Source organism: Bidens hawaiensis, unplaced genomic scaffold, assembly GCF_021521415.1.
Source record: "Bidens hawaiensis isolate Kalapana, Puna unplaced genomic scaffold, B.hawaiensis_p1.1 tig00005567_1, whole genome shotgun sequence".
In the NCBI taxonomy this organism is placed as follows: Eukaryota; Viridiplantae; Streptophyta; class Magnoliopsida; order Asterales; family Asteraceae; genus Bidens; species Bidens hawaiensis.
Genome location: NW_027491360.1, coordinates 154,034 through 178,411, shown reverse-complemented (window position 1 = coordinate 178,411; position 24,378 = coordinate 154,034). Strand labels below are relative to the sequence as shown.

The 24,378-nt window shown below is 33.8% G+C and overlaps 1 pseudogene across 1 annotated transcript; it reads right to left on the bottom strand.

The window, feature by feature from the left end:
- Positions 1–2,430: 2,430 nt before the first annotated feature.
- On the bottom strand, positions 2,431–6,773 carry LOC143630127 (G-type lectin S-receptor-like serine/threonine-protein kinase At4g27290; annotated as a pseudogene). Its single transcript, XR_013153105.1, has 7 exons — positions 5,349–6,773; positions 4,219–4,362; positions 4,003–4,142; positions 3,558–3,765; positions 3,253–3,490; positions 2,978–3,128; positions 2,431–2,881 (listed from the first exon to the last, which is right to left on the bottom strand). The product of XR_013153105.1 is annotated as a G-type lectin S-receptor-like serine/threonine-protein kinase At4g27290 (transcript).
- Between the last annotated feature and the right edge of the window lie 17,605 nt (positions 6,774–24,378).

The window sequence follows — 24,378 nt, the reverse complement described above, 5'->3', positions numbered from 1 at the left end:
ATTTCGAAATGAAATTAAGCACCATTCATATAGTGAAAAATTCAGTTCAATTTCATGGTCTCATCGACGAACCATCTTTCTCATATATCTCGATTCTTACGAATCTGTGGAACCTTTAAAATTCAAAACTGTTTAGAAGATCAGATCAAACTCAAACTCTTTTCTTTCTCTCTAAGGGGACAAGCATTAGAATGGACAGAATCCCTTTCTTCTGGTTCCATCACCAACTGGGACTAGATGCTTGAACAGTTTCCCCTTAAATACTTTCCGCCTGATAAAACTGCCAAATATCGAGCCAACATTACCGGATTCCGGATCGATGATGATGAATCGTTACACACAGCATGAGAGATATACAAAAGTCTTATGAGAAGATGCCCGCATCATGGACTAAGCTTATGGTTACAAGTACAAACTTTCTTTGACGCACAATCCAGTCATAACAAACAGGTCATCGACCAAGTCGCCGGTGGAGACCTGGTATCCAAATCACCTAACGAAGCATTTGAAATCATGAAAAAGGCAGCAAAATAGAGTTTCGCTTATAACCCAGCAAAATCTACACCAACACATAAAGGAATGCACCACGTCGATCCCAATACTTTTGTCATTGAACAGCTTGAAGCACTCTCTAAAAAATTCGAGCAACTTCAAGCCGAACTATAAAAAATTCGAGCAACTTCAAGCCAAACTATCAAAAACCAAGCACTCTCTAACCACAATTCACGTGTTCCAAGAGTTCAAGATTAAAACTTTCTTTTTCACATTTTGATTTCTATTTTCACAAACTACAAAACTTTCATTGTCACAACTAATAATCATTTTGAAAAAACATATTAATCAATACAAAATTTTTAAATTTCCAAGAAACTAAATGTTTATATTGTCTCTCAACGATTTTCACACTTTGACGATGTATCAAAGTTTTATGAAATATTACTTTATTTGTTAATTGATTTAAGTTAAAATATATGTATTTTTTATTATATGGCACTTTTGTTTATTCATACTTTTGTGTCATATAGTTTATTCATACTTTTGTGGCATGTAGGGTTTAATTACATATTCTTCTTTTTGGTTATTAAGAAAAATAATCTAGTTCACTCGTGTTTATGTTTATATCAGTTTGTTTAATTAAATAAAAGTAACTTTAAGAACTATTAATAAGTATTTCGTATAGTTCATTTAACACATACTTGAGCCCCCTTTTAAAAGTTTATAGTTACGTCACTGGTTGTTATAGCAATGACGATAGTGTCTGTTGATTGTTTGTGCAATAATAAAGAAGTGGGTGCATATACATATATATATATATATATAATAGTATGCATTTTAACTTTTAAAGGTTAGTGTGTGAAAAGACCAATTTATGCTTTCATATATCCAGAAAGTTTATTATATTCTAGGCCTCTAGAATGGTTGGACAACCTTGTCCTCTTTGACCTGATCTATTGTTTTACTCGATCAATTTTGTGCCCTCGATAACAAAAATTTCTGGATCCGCCTCTGTTTTTAACGTGTAACTAGCTGCTTTAAGTGTTGTAGTGTAATTACCTTATTCTATAGTGATGGCTTTTATAAATAGCGCAATTATTTATAACTAGAGTAACTATTTTATAAGTACAATAATTAAGACAATTATATTACATTTTTGCCCAGCGACGGATCCATGAAATTTTGTGAATGGGGGCTAGAAACGAATCGGGTCACAACTATCAGGTTAAAATAACAAATAACTATATGTTCCACAAATCAATGATTTATGCTTGCGTTGCATCCAGATGATTTCTCATTCTGCTGTTCCCCATGATTTACTGATAATTTCTTCTTCTATAAACTTTGAATTGGAAAATTAAAATTGCAAAAATCATTTTTCATGTTATATAAGCCAAAAATCGAAATACCTCTATTTGAATTAAGGACATAATTGATCATGTTATTGATTACGCCACCATCATACAGTTTTTTTCAGTTGATTCTTATGCTTTTTATAATAAAAAAATTTGTCTCAAGTCAACTGTTTCTACTTTATCCTAACACATAGAAAGCAAAATGTCTTTGTTGAGTTGGAATTGTGTCTACTGCAATATTAATTAAACGGTGCAAATTGATGCATATAAGTATTTGGCCTAATTCTCTGCTTTATTATCAAATCATTTTACCTAATACTTGTTACAATCAATGACTTATAATTCATATGTTTTACAGTGCGCCAGCCATGTGCCTGTTTTAATCGGTATATACGATGATGATTAGGGAGTTCTTGCATCTAATAAGAACACATATTTTGATTAGATTTATGTATAATCGGTTCGATTAGTTTGTTTACGCCACATACCAAAACCAAACCATACATTCGGTTAATCAAACCATCAGTAATTGTTTAGTTCAGTTAATTTAGTTACGGTTGGGTTACTTTGGTTATTTGCGTACCCCTAACTACCATTATACTCCGCAATACAGCAAGAAAAAATATAATGTGAAGTTATGTATGTGCAATGAACATATAGCCTTGTATTTGATGGTAGTAAGAAAACGATATGAACGACCTTAAATGAGAAGTTATGTGCGCTTTTTATCGGGCAACTACCTCTGTAACCGTAAAATCATTGATTGAGCTTGTTGGATAAGTGCTTGAAGAGAAATCAGCACCATGCAATTTCCTTTCTGTGAAAAATGCTGGTTGCCTAGGTTTCGGCAATGCACCCTCACTGCCCAACATTCGAACCACAGATTGCATCTCGGGTCTGTCTTCCGGACTTTGCTGAACGCATAACAAACCCACTTCAATTGATCTTAGAACTTCAAATGAATCACTTGGCTCATCTAAAGTTGAATCAATGAGCTCCACTGACCTACCTTCATTATACATTCTCCAAGCCTGAATTTAATGTTTATTGTGCATACAGTTATTTTGTTATATAGTAAAGAATTATAATTACAACTCAAAAGAGAAATTTGTGAGATGTGAACTTACATGTCCAATAAGGTTATTGTCATGCTTGGGATCAACAAATCCCCGATTTCTTTTGCCACTAACAATCTCCAGCACCAAAACACCAAAGCTGAACACATCTGACTTTGTTGAGAAATGACCGTCTCGTGCATACTCCGGGGACATGTAACCACTGCAGTCGACAAAATGTTTCTAAGAGTAATATAATGACCTTAAGAAAAATATAATGATAAATACACACACACACACACAAAAAAAACACACACACATATATATAGTTAGGTTTTGAAGCTTACAATGTACCAACAACTCTCTCTGTGTTTGCTTGAGTCTCGTTACCTCCAAAGCTTCTTGCTATGCCAAAGTCTGATATCTTAGGGTTCATGTCCAGATCTAACAGAATATTGCTTGCTTTAAGATCTCTGTGAATGATTCTCAGTCGTGAATCTTGATGCAGATAAAGAAGTCCTCGGGCGATTCCTTCGATGATGTTGAATCGTTTTGTCCAATCAAGTAGCGTGCTTTGTTTATTATCTGCCAAACATGCACCTAGGTTTAGTTAGTTCATAATATTAATCAACGACTATTATATAACGCTGACCGAATATAAAGAAGTCTAGGCTTCTGTTTGGCATGTATTCATAGATCAACAATTTCTCGTCTCCCTCTTTGCTGCATCCGAGGAGCTTAACAAGATTTCGGTGCTGAAGTTTGGAAATGCAGATGACTTCATTCTTGAACTCATCAAGTCCTTGTCTGTAAGTTGTTGAGAGGCGCTTAACTGCAATTTCTTTCCCGTCTAGCACACCCTGAAAATTACCATTTACAACGTCAAGAACTATATACATCATTGTATGACTTCCATTTGTATCTCTTTGTGTAGATGGCATGCATATAATAAACGAATCCGTCTTTTTGTTATGTTTAGTGGATTATAATGTGCCTTCATTGGATCATTGAAATACCATTCTAATCTTATGGTTTATATATGATCAGATATTCTGTTATACTCTGGAAAGTGCATAGTAAACACTTTACACATATACCTTATAGACTGGTCCAAATCCGCCCTCACCAAGTTTATTGTCCGGCGAAAAACTAGCAGTAGATTCTGCTACTGTAGAGAAGCTTAACAAAGGAAGCTCCATGACCTCTTTCTGGCTTTCATAGATATGCAATGGTTCTCCTACGCATTAGAAACACGACAAACTATAATCTGACTGAATTGGCTCAAATAATTCATATTGCTTTAAACTGCTTACCTTCTCCCGTTGGTTGTGAATGACGCCTATATTTCAGTGTATACCATAACAACGTGGAGCTCAAACCTATAAGAACCACTAGAAAGACTAATAATAAGATGAATTTCTTGTTTGTTCTCTGGTTCTTGGAAACATGTTGAGTAACTGCAAGATAATAAAACAGGCAACATTGGTATCTTAGATATAATAGCCATGAAATCAGTGTTAAGAACATCAATCATCATAGCATTTATGTATTCATGATGGTTGGTTTTCATATCTAATTACTGGTTAAATTAAAATATATAGTTGGTTTTCGTTTGTAACATCTCTATGGCTCTATTAAAGAGGTGTATGTTTTTCGTAACAACTGAGAAAGGAAAAAATGAGTTCACATCCATAACCTTCTCCTAGTTTTGATAATTCTAATCTAGTATAATTAATCTTCTTAATGTATTTTAATTTCAATATGGTATTAGAGCTTCAAACACTCTTGGTGACCAAATCATTTCCGTTTGTTTGTTTGTATGATACAGAGACCGTGAACTTTAAAAACCGGAACCACAAACGCATCACTAGTATGCAACATAGAAGAAGAAGAAGATGAAGGGAGATCGAAGAACGAAGAATGAAGAGAGAATAACGAAAAAAGAAAACTCAACAATAAGATCATTCACATTTTGGTCTCAACTTGATGAACCAACTTATCATAGATGCTTTCCTTTTCGCTTCTTTCTGGTTTCAAGCTAAACATCGAATCAAAAGCGGCGTCTAGCTTAATGGTTAAGAATATCAATTATCATAACTTTTTTTTATGGTCATGATTGTTGGTTTTCTGATAATCTAGTTACTAGAAAAGTTATGATGATTGGCTTTCTTTTGCAACATCTATAAAAGCGGTGTATGCATCCATATTAACTGAGAAAGGGAAACAACAAATCCCATCCATAACTTTCTTCCTAGTTTTTTAGATTATTCCAAGCTAGTATAAATCATTCTTTTTTTACTTTTAACAAATAATTAACAACTCTTTACAAACGCAAATGGATGTGTAGAGTATAGTTTCTTATAATACAAGTATAAAACCCATTTTGTTAAGTTTTATGTTAAAATATATACATGGTAAGCAAACTTAAGTAGGAGGTCGTTACCTAATTCAGACGCGGACATTCTTACAAATATATCCTGACCACCATTTCCGTCGGTTATTATTCTGATGTCTCTGAGGTCATTGTACCAAAGCAAGCAGCCACTTCCTTCCCCTGTGATATTTGTATTTGCATAAGCCATACAACTACAATTCCTTAGGCATACTTCTTCGCATTCCTTTAGGGTCATGCTCATGTTAAACCACGAATTCTGTGTGTCCGGCAATTTTACCTTAGGATACATTATAAACCCATCTGTTCCATTTTCGCAATTCAATGCTATTCGCCTCACACAGACACCAGACCAGTTTTCTAGCCCCCAACCCTTTGGGTCTCTAGGAACAAATTTACTCTCATCTAAGCACGAACATGCCTGCGAATTCGCGGTGCTGCAGCTTCCATAAGCACCACAAATGTTATACGAATCACACATCCCTCTCGGTAATTGTACAATAAGCTGCCATTTTTTAGCATCTTCCACCCACACAGAACGTTGTAGCTCACCGGACGAAATCTAGGAGAACTTCGATACAACAGAGCTGTTTATAAGATCATATGTAAAAGCCACCATTGTTTCATTGATAATCATACTATATGTAAAGATCGTGTTCCGGCTGAACTCCGAAGCCCCACTAAACCGTTTACCATTCCATGGTCCTGCCCGGAATTTGATATCTGCACCTCGTTTGAGTATGTCGTCAGGATAACCGCGTGTGTCAATGCTATAGGTAAATTTACCTGGAGCTGGATCTTCATCGCTTTTCCAAGACGATAGATGCCATTCCTTGCGCGTCAACAAATCCCTCCCGAACTTCATTCCAGGTAAAAGAGTATCAGTTGGATAATCAAAACTCTGCCAGATAACCTTTTTGTTGTCTCCATCTGTCATGACTAAATTTCCTAAGTCATCAAGCTTTGCAGTTGCTTTTCCTAAGGATGTTGTATTAGATGACCACAATATATCATTGCTATTGCTCATCAGGACAAGGTTTCCCTGATGCACAATCCTTAACACACCTGATGATGCCACGTTGAGTGGCCGGTCTCTGTTGGCAACCCAAACCACTGTCTTAACAGATATTTTCTTATACCAAATACCAAGGTATCTATTCCCAGAGCTACCCGGCGTGAAAAAGCCAAGTTCAAAGGTTCCATAAGGCGAGACCAACGTGTCTTCTTCTGTCAAGAACTGTAAATCTGAAATGATGTCGATTTCAACCGTAGAGATTTTCTGAACGTGGAGTGAACCAAGTAAAAGAACAAATATAATTACTTGCTCCATTCCAATCTAAATATTATCCTCCCAAGCCTCTAAAACCTTTTTTTTTGGATCTTGTTTGTTGTTTATGCGGTTATCATTAGCATGTGATGAAAGTGTTTTTTCCCACCTACCATGGTATATGGTACCTGTGCATTATTGAATGAGCCATTAATGACTCATCTTCTTTTTATTTAAGATTTTTTTTTAAGTGGCAAAAAATGAGCTAACAGGGTTTCTTGAAGAGAAAAAGAGAATTGAAGGTTTTCAGGTGATCCATTATTTTCAAATGTAGGATTCTAGAATGATAACATGTGGTGTTAGATTTTGTCTGGTGAGGTGGATTTTTTATCCCGTGTTCTGTCATTTGAAATGACGAAAGTGATGAAGTTATCTTGTGTTCTGCCATTTCAATTGGTGTCTCATTACCCTCTAATCCGTCATTTTGACTTGTAGATCTCATATATCAAAGTAACCTACCCCTATACTTTTTTTGAACCTTTGAAAGACATCTACCATTTGAAATGACAAGTGTGAATAAGACATCCGCATTCAAATGGTAAGTGTGAATATAATTAGCTAGAAGGTAATAGTATACGCCATTTGAAATGGCGGAACACAATATAACTTTTTCACTTCTGCCATTTCAAATGGCGAAACACGGAATAAAAGGTCACCTCACCATATTTTTATACAATCTGTCATCATTTTAGGATCCGGCATTAGAAACCTTCAAGTCTCTTTCTCTCTTCTAGAAACCCTTTTAGCTCATGTTTTTTTTTTCCATTTATAAAAAAATTCTTTTATTTAATGTTATTTAGTGTCGGGTATTTTGCTAAATTAAAAAAAATGTGATTATGGCACACATAATGACGAGGAAAAATAATGTGTCGTTCCTTCGAATTGAAGATTTAAGGATCTATCATAAGTATTAATTTTATTTTATTATTGTTGTATTCAGAGCCGACACTAGTATTAAAAAAAGTAACATGTGCATTTAATTGGCCCGTACCCTATTCACATGAGTTTTTATGTATGTAGCCTTTTTGTTTATTAGTGATTTACTAAATGATTATGCTATTTTACTAAATTCTTATGCTAATTTAGTGCTAAATAATTATGATAATAATTTACTATTAGTGATTTGAGTTAATGATTACTTGCTAGACTATTAAATTAAGACAAGATCACGGCTTATTAGAGAACACTTTGAGCCGTGTAATATACCGTATTATTTAAATAATAAAAATTTAAAAATAAATTTAAAGCTCGAGCTTATTTCATACCTAAACATTTCAAGACCCATGATACATAATACATATAATGAAAAATATGAACAAATCATGTCATAGGCACCCTTACCTAGCAAGATTATCAACAAATTAATTGCCTGCATTTTATTCCAAGTTTTTTTATTAACGAAGTGATATTTGAATCTAGCCGATATCTCAGATGTATGTATAATTATTGTATACTCAAGTAAAATATGAAATCCCATCATATGACAAAAACTTTAAATTCAAAAACCTTGTCTTAATGGGCATATACCATAAAAAAACAATGAGAAAAAAACCTATACTATTTTTTTCCACAAATCCACCAACAACCTTTTTACATATTAAAGTTTTTCATGTTAAATTTGAACAAAATTATAATTTTTTATAAAAAAAAACATGAAACAAGTACAACCAAATTGTTTTAAGAGATAAATACCTTTTTACCGATGTGGTTAACGGGCGGATGCATTTTGCAACCCCACTTTCGAAATTAACTCACCTAACCTCTTGACGTCTGCAAACCGATGCACTTTGAGTTTAGCAGCCTAGCTCTGTTAGTTTATTAAATTAAAAAAATAGTAGGCCCAAGCCACATTCGTCTTTTTACACATACATAAATTAAGTTTAAATTATAGGAAAATGTTAAAATACAAAGGAATAAAAAAACCATTAAAAATCAAGAAAATATAAAAAAAACATCCAAAATGTTAAATGAAAAACAAAAAAGTTTTTTAAAAAAAAAAAACTAAAATGTTTATCCCATCTTTTTCATTAAAAAAGTCACAATGTCGAGGAAAAAAGATAAACACAATGATAAATAATAAAGACAATAGATCGCATAATATAACTCAATGACAAACAAAATATAACACAATGTTTAGTAATATAACCCAATAATAAGGAAAAAATACACAATGTCAAGAAAAAAAAAGACACAATTAATGACAAAAATAAACAAAAAAACATAATGATAAATAAAAAGACACAATGATCATTTTTTTCAACATTGTTTTGTTTTTATTATTTGAATAGGACGATGGGAGAAAAATTTTAGTGTTTTTACTTTTTTGTTTTTGATTTATATTTTGAATTACGAATTTTTTATTATTATATTTGTTGAAGGGTTTTTTAGACCACAAATCCTTTTCATCTTTTGATTTTATCTCATTTTTATAGAATAACTTGTTATGTAAATTATATTGTTTGTGTGTAAGAAAGCCTAAAGGCGAGGAAGTACTGGATGTTAGTGTAATTGATCTACGAATATTAAATTGGGGTTAAGTCGTCGATCGATCTCGATCAGCAGTAAATTAATGTGCACTAAAGACCGAGAAATCTGCAACACCAGTAGACGAAAATGCATCGGCCATCAAGGCTGCCAAGATTCAATCTCTTCAATCTCAGTTCCTTCTAAATCATCAAAATGATATGTGCGAATTCCACTTTATTTTACTTTTTATTAGTTGTTGTGTTACAAATAATCATCGATTCATATGGGTTTACGCATTTAGTTTAGTTACACGAAAGAAGTCTTAATAATCAATGTGAAGCTGATTTGGACTAGTGGCCAAATCCGATGGCAATGGTTTCAAACCAGAGAGACATTTTCACTTTTATCTTGGTGGGTTCTCTTTGGAGAACAATTGAGTTTGTAACTACAAACTCTATATTCTCTTGTTTTTATTTCAAATTCACACATTACAATAGCTAAATGGTCGTTCTACATGGAATGACAAATTTTTAATTTTCGGTTGAACTTAATTTATTCAAATGAATTAATTTTTTTTCTTAGTTAAATAAAGATTCAATATGACTTCGTTAGTGAAGATGGGGTAGTTGTTTGTGGCGGTGGTGCGGCCAAGAAGGTGGGTGGTGTGGTTTGGAAAAGATGAAGATTTTAGTGGAGAAGATGAAGAGGAAGAACATGGTGGGCCCTCAAATACTTGTCACTATAGGGACACAAAGTGTTTCATGACTGTTGACGGCTGGTTGCAAACTACATCAGTTTGTAGAAGTTGGGGGTGCAAAGTGCATTCATCTGATGACCACAAGGGTGCAAAATGTAGTTAACTCTAACAATCGATAAAAAAGATTATAAGCCATTTTAGAAAAAATGATAAGCATTTAAGCAAAAAGTACTGTTATTTTTCCAAAAAAAAAAAACGTGACAAACATGAGGTTTATGCATAAAACGTGAAATCAATCAAACAGAGAAAGCCAGCATAGGTGTATGTGTTAAAGACAACAATCCACCAACTAAACTTCCGAATATCCTTTCATATACATGATTACATGTGTCACCAACTTGTAACTTTTCACCAAAATTCATAAGGTTGATTGGAAAGTTGCAATCCACCCACTAAACCTCCGAATATCTTTTCATATCTTTTCATATGCATATTTTTGATGACACAAACACACAATCTTTTCTTTGCACAAATTTTGAGCCAAGAAAGTAAGTTAACTTTCTAATATCAGTCATTTCAAACTCCCCGGTGATCGATGTCGAAAGGTCAATCAAAAACATTTATAGAATACCTTTACTAGCAAGGGCAAGTAAGGTGTCGAATCCACAGGGAATCAGTGGAAAGTACTAATCAAGTTTAATGCTTTTTAATTAATTATTCTAGGGTGGACAAACGATGTCAAGCGGATTAAATAATGACTTGGTTGTAAACGATTTGAGAAAAGTAACCAAACTCCAGGTTTCAGGTTGTGAAGCAGACTGGACCAATTGTTAAACCTATTTGGAAAACTCGATTTATTACACTTATAATCAAAAGACTAGATATTTGACCTCACTGATTGACAGAACTTAATCCGAACAATTGGTTTGGATGAATAATAACCTAATTGATTACCGATTTTAAGGTTTGATAAATGTAAGTGATTTAATGGTAAATGATAAACTGGCCAATGACTCAAAGAACTTAATCCTAAAAGTTGATGACCACAAATCAATAAACTGATAAAAACACAAAACATTCAATTATGAAAAATTGTTGAATGCATAAACAATTGTAAAGATTCAACTAACCGAATGATTAACCAAATCCAAATCCAAAATTAAGGTTCAAAATACCAAAAGGTCTTGCTTATAAACACAACCCTACGCCCAGAGATGGTCACAAAAGCTTTAGCCTAGCATATGCATCTTGAAGATCTTGATTCTTGGTTCAGATGATGAGAACATGGATGATTGTGGTGATTGGTAGATGTTAGGATGGTGTATGATGGCCTCCAAGAAGTCCCAAGACTGATTATGATTGATGCCTGACTCTAGGGTTTTTGGGCCTTAAATATGGAAGAAAAAACAATAAAAACCCTTTTTTCGTCAGACTGCTACGGTCTGGCCACCGTAAGCTACGGTCAGACCGTAAGCTACGGTCCGTAAGCTACGGTCTGGTCAATCTGCTTTACGGTCTGTTAGGCCAAAACACTATTTCCTTCATAGAATCTTTGTTTCAACTCCGTTTTCCTCCCCGTTTGCGGCCACGTCTTCGTAATTCAATTCTCTATCACCTCATAGATCATCACTTTCATTTCCACTCCATCATGAATGCTCAAAATTAGCTTCTTTAAGCTCTGTTAAGCTCCACACACCTGTAAACATAAAACCTATCAAAGTATTTGTGTTCGATACATATAAACAAGTAAAACACACAATATAAAACACTTAAACACACATACTTTTACCCACACATCACATCCCCACACTTATCCTTTTTCGTCCCGAAAAATTTTTATAATGGAATGAGAACCATAAACTGTCTTTTCAAAACACTTAGGTTATTTTAATTAATTACAGATAACACAAAAACCGCGATTACCAGTATTGTTGTCCACTTAAACCAAACCGCCGACAAATCAGACCCCTAATCATGTTTAGATTTTAAGTTCAAGTTAACATATAATCCAAGGGTGCCACATCTAGAATCGCAAATCCACCTAATTTGTTTCAGATATGTCAAAGCAAAGATGAAATCAAAAAGATTTTTCTACCACTATAACCCAAAAGCTTGTAAATGTTAAAACCTAACCTCACAGAATGATATATAATCTGAACATTTACATATAATTATATATTAAACCTCACCTATGGATGTTCACACCGTGGTTGTTAGCCCAGTAAGAAGCATATAAGCTGTTGGTTTCTATGTTATTATTATTATTATTATTAAATTTTTATTTTTTTAAGACATTCATTGACCCTCACCCAGAGGCCTATCCGCCAAGCTACCAACTCGAGGGAAAACACATAGGTTGTTGGACCTTAATCATGCCATAATATTATTTTTCTCGATCCTCATCCATTGATGTCATCTCCAAGTCACTATCCCAGAGGGAGACACATTAAATTATTGGATCTTTATCATGCCATTATATTTTCGATCCTCATTCATAGATGTCATCTCTAAGTCACTATCCCAGAGGGAGACACATTAAATTATTGGATCTTTTCTCGATTATTTAGCTTTTAATGCTCATTTTGATGAATTCATAAATTGCCACACTTTTGTGCCCATTAAGTGAGATCAAATTTTAAAAGTTACAAGGTTTTAACCTATAGTTGTGCTTATTCATTGACTTAGACATTTCAGTTTCTCCACTTTTCTAAGATGGGAACCCATAAGACTTAATGATTTTAATTATATGTATATTAATACATTTTCAGAAATCTTTCATTATCGGCTGTGCCTACCAACACATCCTAAGTTAAGTGTGTTTCCGTCTTTTATTATCTCATATATACTAGTTTTGAAAGACAATTCCCAATTTTTCTATCATTTTCCATTGTTTTGCAAAAAAATTCGGGACATTTTTAACGTTTTTTACTTTCTCACAACTCTTTCCCTTAGAGCTTTCCCGTATCCCCACACTTAAACTTTACATTGTCCCCAATGTAATTCAGATTTTCAAAAACATATGCAAACACGGGATAATCATACCAATTACAATTCAATGGACAACCAATTACCCATCTCCGAATTTAAATAAAGTTGCAAACTATTAAAAGAAACACACAAAGTTTTTAAACATAAACATATACACCACCCACACGACCAAAAAGTTTATCACGCCACCCAACCACCCATAACACAATTATTAAACAGTCAACAACAAATAAAAGATAGGGAAAGACACATGGACCTGATTCAAATCTCTTATGTCAAACGGGTCCTGCTGATGAGTACTTTTGCAACCTTGACCCGCACTTCCTAAATTATGATATGACAATATCTACTCCACCGAATCTTGACAAAACCACCATGAGCTTCCCCACACTTAGGACTTACTATGACCACAAAACACAAACAAAAAGTAACACGCAAAAAGAAAACCAAAAATAAAGAAAGAAAAACAAAACAAAAAGGTCGGGTTGCCTCCCGGTCAGCGGTAAGTTTTTGTTAAGGTCTTCAGCCATACCGTTACCTGATTTGGCGGTTATGGTGGTCTAATGGAGTGCTTACCTTGCTCCACCTCATTCTTCTTACTTCTCCAACAAAATGGTAGCTCTAATGCCTCCCACCTGGGCCCAAAACATGCCAACCTCCTAAGTTTATTCTCGAATCCGGGTGGTTTCTTTACCTTCTCCTTCTTTGGTGGTTTCTTCTTGTTTGGTCCGTCCTTTTTCTCATCGTCCACCACTTCCATCACCATCTTAGTGTTGTTTGTTGAACTTACTCCACTTTTTACATCTACTGCATTTAACTCTTCCTTCTCTCGTTCACGCTTAGACCTGTCAAAACCAACACTATTCTCCTTTTTGGCGTCATTCTTATTTACATGAGAAAGACACCCATTAGTAGCACATGACCTAGAATATTTATTTTCAAAAGAATAATCATATGAATTTTAAAATATACTTAAAATTAACTTACGGTTACCGAAGGTCATGAAAACTATTCCGTCTCGGCAGTTAATCTGAGCATTTGAAGTAGCCAAAAACGGTCTACCCAATATCACTCGGGGTTCTTCTTCCTTCTCAGCTGGTTCATAATCAAGAACAAGAAAGTCTCCAGGATAGTAAAAATCACCAATCTTTACCGCAACACCAACCAACTCCCCCCCGTGGTCGTCTTCGAGTGAAATCAGCTAACACCAAGGTGGTGTCAACCTCTTGTAAAGGCCCGAAGTTAAACCGATCATACACACTCCTCGGTAAAACACTCACACTCGCACCATAATCAACAAGTGCCTTGGTCTTCTTGAATTCACCGATCTGAATAGAGATGAGTGGTGCCCCCATTTCAAATTCTTCAACCGTGTCATTCTCCACACTATCTCTAATTGTGATGGCACAGACATGTGCATTTTTGGAGTTTGACGAACTACTACTTTGATGGATCGGATTCTTCAAGGTGTCACTTAGTAATTTGGATGGATTTCTCTTTAGGCTCGCCATTTCTTCAGCCAGTTGACTCACTTGTTTATCTCTTGTGGCATTTGTCTTCTCTTGGAGCTCCAACCTCTGATTCAATGCCTTATTCTGAGTCTCCCAATTTCTATTCTGAGTCTATTGATCTGACTTCATTTGTTTCAATAATTCCATCACGTCCTTAAGTGACTCCTCTTTGTTACCTGAATAATTTCCTTGCCCATGTTGATAACTCTTTTGATAACCCTTATTGTAACCCCCAGAATCTCTCTGATTGTACCCGTTCTGACCGCTGCCCGAACTATTACCATACTGTTTCTAATTTGACTGATAACCTGTATTCTGATAACCCGAACTATTACACATATCTATATCATATATAATAAATGAAAGAAGTTTGTAAACACGTTCAACGACAAAAATCATCAATAATGGTGTCGGGTTTTAATAAAATAATGTTGGTTATTATTAATATATACTTATAATACATACCCACACACGAAAGTTTGTAACGAGATTAATTGACAAGAAACGTAACCTCAATGACGTTGGTTTAATAAAATAATGTTTATTTGATATTTAATATTAGTTATAATTAATTAATAAATTATTTAAATAATTAAAAACAATTATAAAAATTAAATTAACTAAAAGCTGGGCTGGGGGAGGCTCGAACATGCGCCCCAACCCGGCTCTAAGCTCTTGACACACACACACCGGCCAACTGGGCTGGTGTGTCAGTTGGTTAAAGTATGGGAACAATACATTAATTATGAACACTAATGTAACCCCAATTGACTTATAAACCCTAGAAATACAATTAATCAAATGGCTAAACGTTTGTTTAATTCACATTGGGGTTACTTTAATACATATTAAACGATTATGATACTTGTTCGATTACCTAAATAAGTTCCGAAATGACTGTGAATGGAGACGAGACACCGTCGGCCAAGGGAGGTCCAGAAACGGGATTCGGCAGGTCAAGTACGGTGAAATTGATATAGGGTTCTAGGTCGCTGGGTTATGATGAAGGTGCATACCAGTTCAATTTGATTATTATGAACTGTTAATGGTATCACAATGAGTTAATGACTTGATTTATAACGGTTTGCTTATTATGTCAATTCATATCAAATAGATCGTAATTCCTAATTAAATATGCCAGTGTGATCGTAATAGACATATGAACGATTTTCTAATATCAATTCTAAGTTTAGAAAGAAAATTAAGCTTCAAGAAATCAAAATGGGTTGCGGGTTTGATCCAAACGGGTTTGGATCTGGAATTGGGTTACAGGTTAATGGGTAAAATATAGTATATTATGCAGATTTGCAATTTAGTCCATCAAGTTCTTGTGTTGATACATAATGAGGTTGAACTAAAGTTTATGGTGTATTTTGCTTATAATTCAAAGTTATTTTGATAAATTAAATAAGTACAATAAATAATGAAAATAAAATAATCATAACTCGATAAATACGATATTTTTATTGATTAAAATTACCCAAAAATGAAAGCAGGTCGGATATTGGTATTTGATATATTATATGAAAATCCGAGTTGTTACATTTTTAAAGTAAATTGCAGGCTCACTTTTGATTCGAATGTAACCATGTTGTTGAGGATAAGTTCTAGTACGCTCGTACCATGCCCTTTCTTGTTCTTGATGTTCAGTTTTGCGCAATGATGATTTAATAGGAAACCTAGGATCGTTCAATGCTCTGATACCGGATGTGAGATATCAAGACCAAGCAATCAAGGATTCAATATCATCAAGAACATACAAAGGATTAAAGAAGGGAATCTTATTGAATAGAATTAATTAGGGTTTACAACCAAAGTACCATATATGTTTTAGTATATGTTTTCAAATGCAGTAATTATATAACCTAATTCTAAGTGTTATATCCTTTGATAAAGATAGCTACGGTTATCAAATTCTAATTCACATTATAGACCCTACACTGCAATAATACCAATAGTTTAGTTTAACTATTTCTAATATACGTTAAGTCTCCACTTATCCCTTCTTTTTCACAAAAGTTCATAAACTCATGTGAAATAAATTATCCACCGCAATCATTGTCTCAAAGCTTTAATCTTGAAGCGTGTTTCATTCTCAACCTTGGTTTTAAATAACTTGAACTTATTAAACACATCGGATTTTCAACAAAAAAATAAACCCATGTCATATAGCTAAGTTCATAGATGAATAATAAAAAGTATTTGTTACCTCATAATGACTGTGAAGGCAGTGATCCATAAATATCAGCATGAACAAGATCCAAAACTTCTCTAATTCTCAAGCCATGTTTAAGAAACGTTTCTCTTGTCTTTTTCCCTTGAACACACCCTTCATATACATTTCACTGTCCAACCATTGACATCCTATACACATACTCTTTCGTACGAAGACTTTGCAAGCTTCTTTCATTCAAGTTAACATACCTTAGGTCCCATATGAAGGTCTCATCATCAACAACCAAGAGCCCAACACCATTGGAAAGTGCTACATTAAGGGGTAATGTGTTATTGCTTGACATAGGAACCTTGAACATAACCTTTCGAGTTTGCTTGTTGGTTATGGTAAACGCACCCTTGCCAAACAATAACTTATGACCAACTGTCATAAGTTGCCCTACACTCAAAAGATTATTTACGAGCTCAGGCGCATATTGAACATTACTTAATACCTTTTTGTTTCCTGGTTTAACCTCGAGTATAATCATGCCTTTGTCTTCTACTATTAGCAACCATAACAACAACAGTGACTTTCATATCATCATCATCTTGAGCAAGATCCATGTGTACTTCACCTTCTCCTATCGGATTGCGCCTAGGTGATGCTAGACTGTTGCTATCTATTCAAAAACAATTATATCAAGTTCTTAATCTCCTTAGAAAGCTAGGGTAAGTAGGGTGTCAAACCACGAGGAGTATATGGTCAGTGTAACATGCAACATATTTCTAGATTATGAAGTAACATTTTATAGTGCTGATCACACAAGCAAACAAGTTTTGGGTTAATGTTAAGCAAGCAATTAAACAAATTTCAAAAAATTAAAAAAGACAAATCACACCCAGGTTTCAAGTAAGCAAACATACAGTAATATCATGTTCACTTAACATATTAATTGTCAAAGATCAAATCAGATTGACTAACTAGGCAAACCTTTGGCATCAGCAATCGCTAACACATGGCACTGGTTATCAAACAGTCCCTGCCAGTGTGACTTAATATAGGGAAATTGTAAGCTTCATCATATTCAAACTAGTCAAAACAACCCTACAAGCAACTGTCATAGCAACTGGAAAACTAATCGTTCTGATCGAAATAAACCTAAACCGACTGAGTGCACAATAATACCAAACATCAATACTCATATATTGATCATAAACAATTACAAATCATTCGTTCTTAAGACATGGATAAACTGTAAAATACAATACTCTACATCCCGGGTATGATTCGAGAAGACTAGCCGAGCATCGTCATCGATAGATCTTCAATTATGATGAGAAAGGCCATTAGGATTGATCAAGAGATGATTGGTAGCCTTGGAGTTCACCCAAAATCGCCTAATAGCTGCTGTAATTCGCGATAATGGTTTAGGGTTTGTAAAATAGAAGATATAGGTTAAAACTCGTTTCCCCCCTTTTTATGTCCATCGTGATACGCGATGGACATATACGCATCTCTACGCGTACCACGACCAAATATAACCTCATATTCAGATTCCTCTCATCGAGAGACCCAATATTCATATATTATGGGTTCTTTAACTCATTTTCTAGCCCAGAATATGCTCGTTTTATTCTTTGTCGCGTTTTGTCAACCCATCTTGCTCAGTTTTAGCATCGGCTTATGATTTTTCATCATACTCTTCCCGAATCCTTGTAACACTTCCCAAGACTTCAAATCATGCTCTGGTCTTCCCGCGATATCATTCCATGCTCGTACAAGTCTCCAATTTAGCACCTTTAATGATCATTGACCTGAAATACAAAATCACATATGAAGTACCAAAATTCTAATAATATACTCAATAAAACTACATAATTAATACACTAATATATATACAAAATACCCAACCATCACGAGGCTCACTCTAGCAGTCCCTACTTATATGTTCGAAGAAGAGGTCGTGTAGGCTTCGAAGAAGCTTCTCAACGACAGTTTGATTCGTTACTTCATCTCTATAAGAGCGATTTGATTAACTATCTTTATGACTTTAAATAAAAAATATCTGCCACCTGATCTTTTTCTTTCATCTGAGTCGTTTCAGATTCACGCCTTAACCCTTGCAATTTCACCATTTGGCCTTCTAATCACCTTGATACATGTTTTGTAGGATGTCCTTCACGCCTTAACCCTTGCAATTTCACCATTTGGCCTTCTAATCACCTTGATACATGTTTTGTAGGAGTGTCCAAGGTTGCATGGACACGGAAGCTCCTGCAATACAAGAGAAGATCTCAATTTGCGTAGCAAACTGAATCAGTGATATGGCTTTAGCATCCTTTCTTTTATTATCTCGTAGCCTTTCCCCGATCTCCATTTATGTCATTGTATTTTGGTCCCACAAGATCCCAGAGATCTTGTGATATAAAAATCGTCCTCATACAATTTTTCCAAAATTCGTAGCTGTATACTTTGAAGATCCGCAATGGAGTGGAAGGTACACCACTTGTATTGGTTTCCATTAGAATAAGTGCAACAATCGTTAATTTTCAAACTAGAAAACCCGACCCGTTTTAAATTGCAAGTATTGGTAGATTTATAAAGCAAAGAGTTTTATGCATTTATTTATGTTATCTCATGTCTCAACCTTAATTTTATTTATTAATGTTATATCAAACATTGAATTCGAGCCAAGACCAATTCAATTTGTTTGTGCTTTGTTTGAACTTGTAATGATAATTATAAATGCATTTGACTATATTTCAACCATTGTTTTTTAAATTACAGTTATTTGCATATTTGAATGACATACAACTATATTTATTTTGACCAATTCCATGATTTATGCCCAAAAGATTTGCCATTTAACTAGTTATTTTAATTAATTCATTCTATCTAGAAATTAATGATTTTTTTGGTTATATAAAGAGGTTTCTACCTCTTCTCATTCCTTTTCACAACTCATTTCACTCTCACATTCTTTCCAACCTCTCCAATTTTTGTGTCTTTACAACTTTGACCTTTAGAGTCAAAGTCAGGCTCCCAAGTTTTTCAAGTTTCTTACTCACAGTCAAACCTCGGGTAATAACTATTTTCTATTTACTAAAACTTTTTTATCACAATGATAATGTCAAAACATTGACATTCATTGTGACGCATCATTCTTCGTTAATCGGCTCGTTTAGGTTTAGTATCAAAAGTTTATGTTAAAAACTAACTTTTGCATAACTAATAAACAAGACTAAACTTTTCTATCATGTTTCTTCAACATATCATTTCAAACATGTTGGACATAAACCTGACTCAAAACCAAGTTCATGTCCGATAAAAAACGAACCACTCGTTAAACTTTTTTTCTTAAATAATAATCGGTTCGGAAACGAACCGAACTCATTAAAATCACTAATAAATATTATAACTTATATTTTCCCTAAAACTAAAATAAATTGACTAAAAACTCAAGTAGGTAATCTTTTTCAACCTAACTTATAAAACTAAAATAAACATATTCTTTTTAACAAATTTTTTTTTAATAATTATTAACCGAACATATCGACCACATTATTTGTTACTCAACCTCTTTTTAATCCAAGCCATTTAGTTATCTAGGGTCATTCGTTGGACGGACCCTATCGGTTCACTCACTTAAAGACATCTTCGCTTATTTACTCATTCTCGCTATTTAACAAGTGAGATATTTTTGGGGTGTAGCATGTCACAAATTTTTATCTCATTAGTTATGAAATTGTTTACAAACCGATTCACACATATCGTTCGTGTTAATAATATTCTCGCGTCTTGTTTATGATTATACGTGAATTATATGCAATGTGTTTACTGTTTTTATGGTGGAAGTTATACAAATTCATACACATAGTGGGAGGGACCGACAGGACGTACATGCACCATCTAATGTTACAACTTCGGTTGTATACGTAAGGTGGTTCTCATTTCCCTGACTTTTACAACTTTGGCTAAATTTACGAGAGGACAACACTATTTGATTTCATTTATATTATGTTTGAATATTTATTGCATGACGATGGTTGAATCACGCTTTTTATATACATTTATATACTCAAAAACTTATGAAAACTCACTAGCATATGTTGTAACAAAATATATTATTTTAAACGTGCTGCAGGTTGATACGATGATGTGCCAGGATAAGAAAACTAGTTATACCTTAGGTTATTTCAATGAATAATATTTGTTTCATTTAGATGTAATGTTGTTTGTCTCATTATCAAACTGTTTGTGTACTTGCGAAATTATGGAATAAAATAAATATATTCTCACTATTAATAGTGTTACGAGCTTATGAGTAATCTGTACGTTGCACCCGGGCGTATTTCACTTAAAGCCGGGGTATTGTTGCACGAACAAGAAACACTTGATAGTCTTCACCGTATGAAACACTTCGCTAGAATACGATCACAAATATCATATCCAACTATGGCTCTGATACCACACTTTTGGATCAATTTTATTAATAATAATAGAAGTTGTCGAATGGTTGAGATACTTTCATAGAATAATTGAAAGCCTTAAATAGGCAAACATACAACGTAAACAAAAGGACTTAATCAACAATAAACAAACTATCCTAGCAAATAGGAAATAAAATTAATGTTTATTGAAACCAAAAACTTGGACTTCTAATATATTCTTCAACAGCCTCCAACGATAATAAACTTAACAACAATTAGTTTGAATTAGTTCTAACCTGGGCTCACATCAATCACAAAATGAGAGAATTAATAATTGTTCCCTAGAAAAAGCAGAAAATGGGATGAACAAGCCCTTAAGTATTTCAAGACAATATTCAGCAGCTCATTATAATCAATAACACTAGGGGACTTTGAGAACTAACAACTGGGTAGTTTACCTAAAATGAGTTGAAGACCTTTTGTAGCACCATCGACATACCACGACAACTCACAGCCCCGTATATTCCACAATAAAACGGAGTGGTAGAACGCATGAACAAAACCGTGATCAGAACTAAACGGAGTCTGCTAAAAGGTGTGAATGCCAAAAGAAAATGTGGCGAAGAAGTGAGACATGTCGTGTATGTGCCACTGTTGTAAAAGTAAGTCTACAAGGCCGAGTACTCGCTACAAGGTATGGCACCGGGGGGAGTTTCTTTAACTCCGCCTAGTTAATAAAAATTGTTCAAAGGTGGTCAACATTAGTCAGAATCACATCTAGTCGGTTAACTTGGATCTATTTTCACTTAAAAAATGCAACATAATTCGTATTTCTATAATATTAAAGAACGAATATCATTTTTTTTAATTAATGATTAACATTTTTTATAAATAATTTAGTGTTTAAAAATGTATTTCTCTTATTTATATTGATATTCATTTATTTTGTTATAAATATTAGTAAACTTATGATATTTGAAATATATATATTACCCAAAAATTAATTTTCTTTATATTTATCATGTCCGAGTACTCCGAGTACTCCCTCCAAGGAGGTCGGCCGCCTAGGCCTAGCGACTTTTGCAACATTGGTATGTGCTAAATCACACACTGTCACATCCCTACTGGGGGCTGGACGTGACGATTGAATACCAACCAAAACACAATGGAAATAAGGTAACAAATTTATATTAAGACACTAGGTCAAAGTTACAATCAGATGTCTAATACAACTACAAAGCTAGAAATTCAACTACCATCTAATTAGGTGAAAATGTACGGCTTCTTCAGGTTAAGCTCTACGGTTCGATATAAGTCTTCTAAAAGGATCTTCTATCTCCAAGCGAACTCTTGTCTAAGACTCTAAATCTCCGTATCCGAATTAAAGTACCTGAACACATGCTTAAAATAATTGGTTCAACTAAAAAGTTGGTGAGTTCATGAGTTTAAGTTATGAAAACATATATACAAAAATGATCGTATGGTGCACATTAAGCAAGTTCACAATCAAACATGTGTTCACGACCCGTGAACATCTAAAATAAATACCCCTTACCCATACCCCTTATTGTTATGGGTCAAATTACACTTATGTCTGCCCAACATAAGTTACAAATGGCGCGGATATATGTCACAAGATATACATTTTATCATTCAGCGGGTGGTCGTCCCATGATGTAGGCCCACTGTGTGCGGGGGTCTCCCAGATAGTACTACCCATATATCCCATGGCTCCTTTTGGAGTTAATGATTGTGCTACAAAGTCGGGGATTGTTTAAGGCAGCTAAATCGGTCTTGATTAATAGTACACCAATAAGTTTAAAAACATATTGAAGCATGTATCTACCCAAAAATTTAAGAAAAAAGGTAGTGCATGAACTCACATTGGCCTATGCGCATGCGTGAAGATAAAAACATAAAAGAAATCTTGTATGGCTTCAAATGAAAGACATCCCTAAATCCACATAACGTGTCACTAAAAGTAATATGCATCATATTATATGTGCTCGTGACCTAAGTTGGTTAAGGTTAATATACTTTAACTAAGGTTGTTTGGGATTGTGGTGGCTTGTAATGAAATAAGATTTGTATCGAGTGACTTTTATAAACATAAGTTAGGGTTATATATCAGACCATTTTGTCTTTTGGCGATACTAGTCGCTAGGTTGCAAAGTCTCCTTATAAATATAAATATGCAAATTAAATCCTTACTAACAAAAATTGATGTGCTAATTGTATAATGCGTAAATATGTATATTTTAGTTTAAGATCATTTGGAATAAATATTTTGTTCAAAAATATGCCTTGATATTGTTGGTTTTCGTAACAATCGTATTTTAAGTGTTTAGTTGTGTATCTAACACGTAACCTACCATCTTAAGACTTCGAAATATACTTTATACACCTATAACTTATATATAAATATGTCATTTAATGTGATTAGAATATTAGTTATACGTAATTATTAGGTTAGTCTTCTAGTTATAAAATTAAAAGTGATTAAGTGCTTAAAAATGTAATTTAATTCTTGAAAATCTATATTAGCCTGCATTAAAAATAGTTTTATTTATAGTTAACCCAAAAGTATTTTGTAAAAAAATATATTTAAAATTTTTAAGGTTTTGCTTCGTCGATTTGGTGAAAACATGAAATGAAAATGTGTATCTAAAACATAAATAACCATAATTCCTAGAAAAATATTTTAGCGTGTTCCGAACGTAATGTTACAAGAAAATTATAAAGTTTGGGTCAATAGTTTAGTTTAAAACTCATATGTCGGTGGTTTAGTTGTTTAGTATATGATTAAAATGTGATAATTGTTAAAGAAAATATACTTTTCACATTCTTTTCTTGCAAAACCAATTTCAATCTGTTATTTATTATGTATATGTATACTTTCATATATTTAAGGACTTGATGTAGCCTTTACCTTTTTATGTAGCATTTTACACACAGTTTTATTGATAATAATTGTGATATATATTCGATGAATAATTGGGTCACTTATATGTTTATATGTGGGTTATCACAGTAAAATTAAGATATAAAAATATGGAACAGAAATGATGTGGTTTGGGTTTGTTTCGGGTTTGATGCTTTAATATTCGGTATACTCGTGTGTCAAAACCGTATATCAAACTAATGTGTTTCTTCTTCCCAAGTTCGTTATTTTGGTTAGGCTTTCTGCAAAATCATGTACTTAGATATTCATAATTTTTATTGGGTTTTCGAATTAATGGATTAACTATGAGGGAGGTAACGGATTTAATGCGCGTGTCACGTGTAGGCGGGTTCGTAGTGAACGAAGCAAGTTGTGCAGATTATATTGGTCATAATATATGAAAATAATCATTTTTAGAATGTTATGTGTGTATGATATCAAAGGTGCCTAATCAGTGTGAAAAGTCATGAAAGTAAACGCAATAAACGAGCAAAAGAGTTAGGAATCGTTACCAGGTGTCGGAACTAAAATAAGCGGGTTTCAAAATGTTTAAATAGATCAAG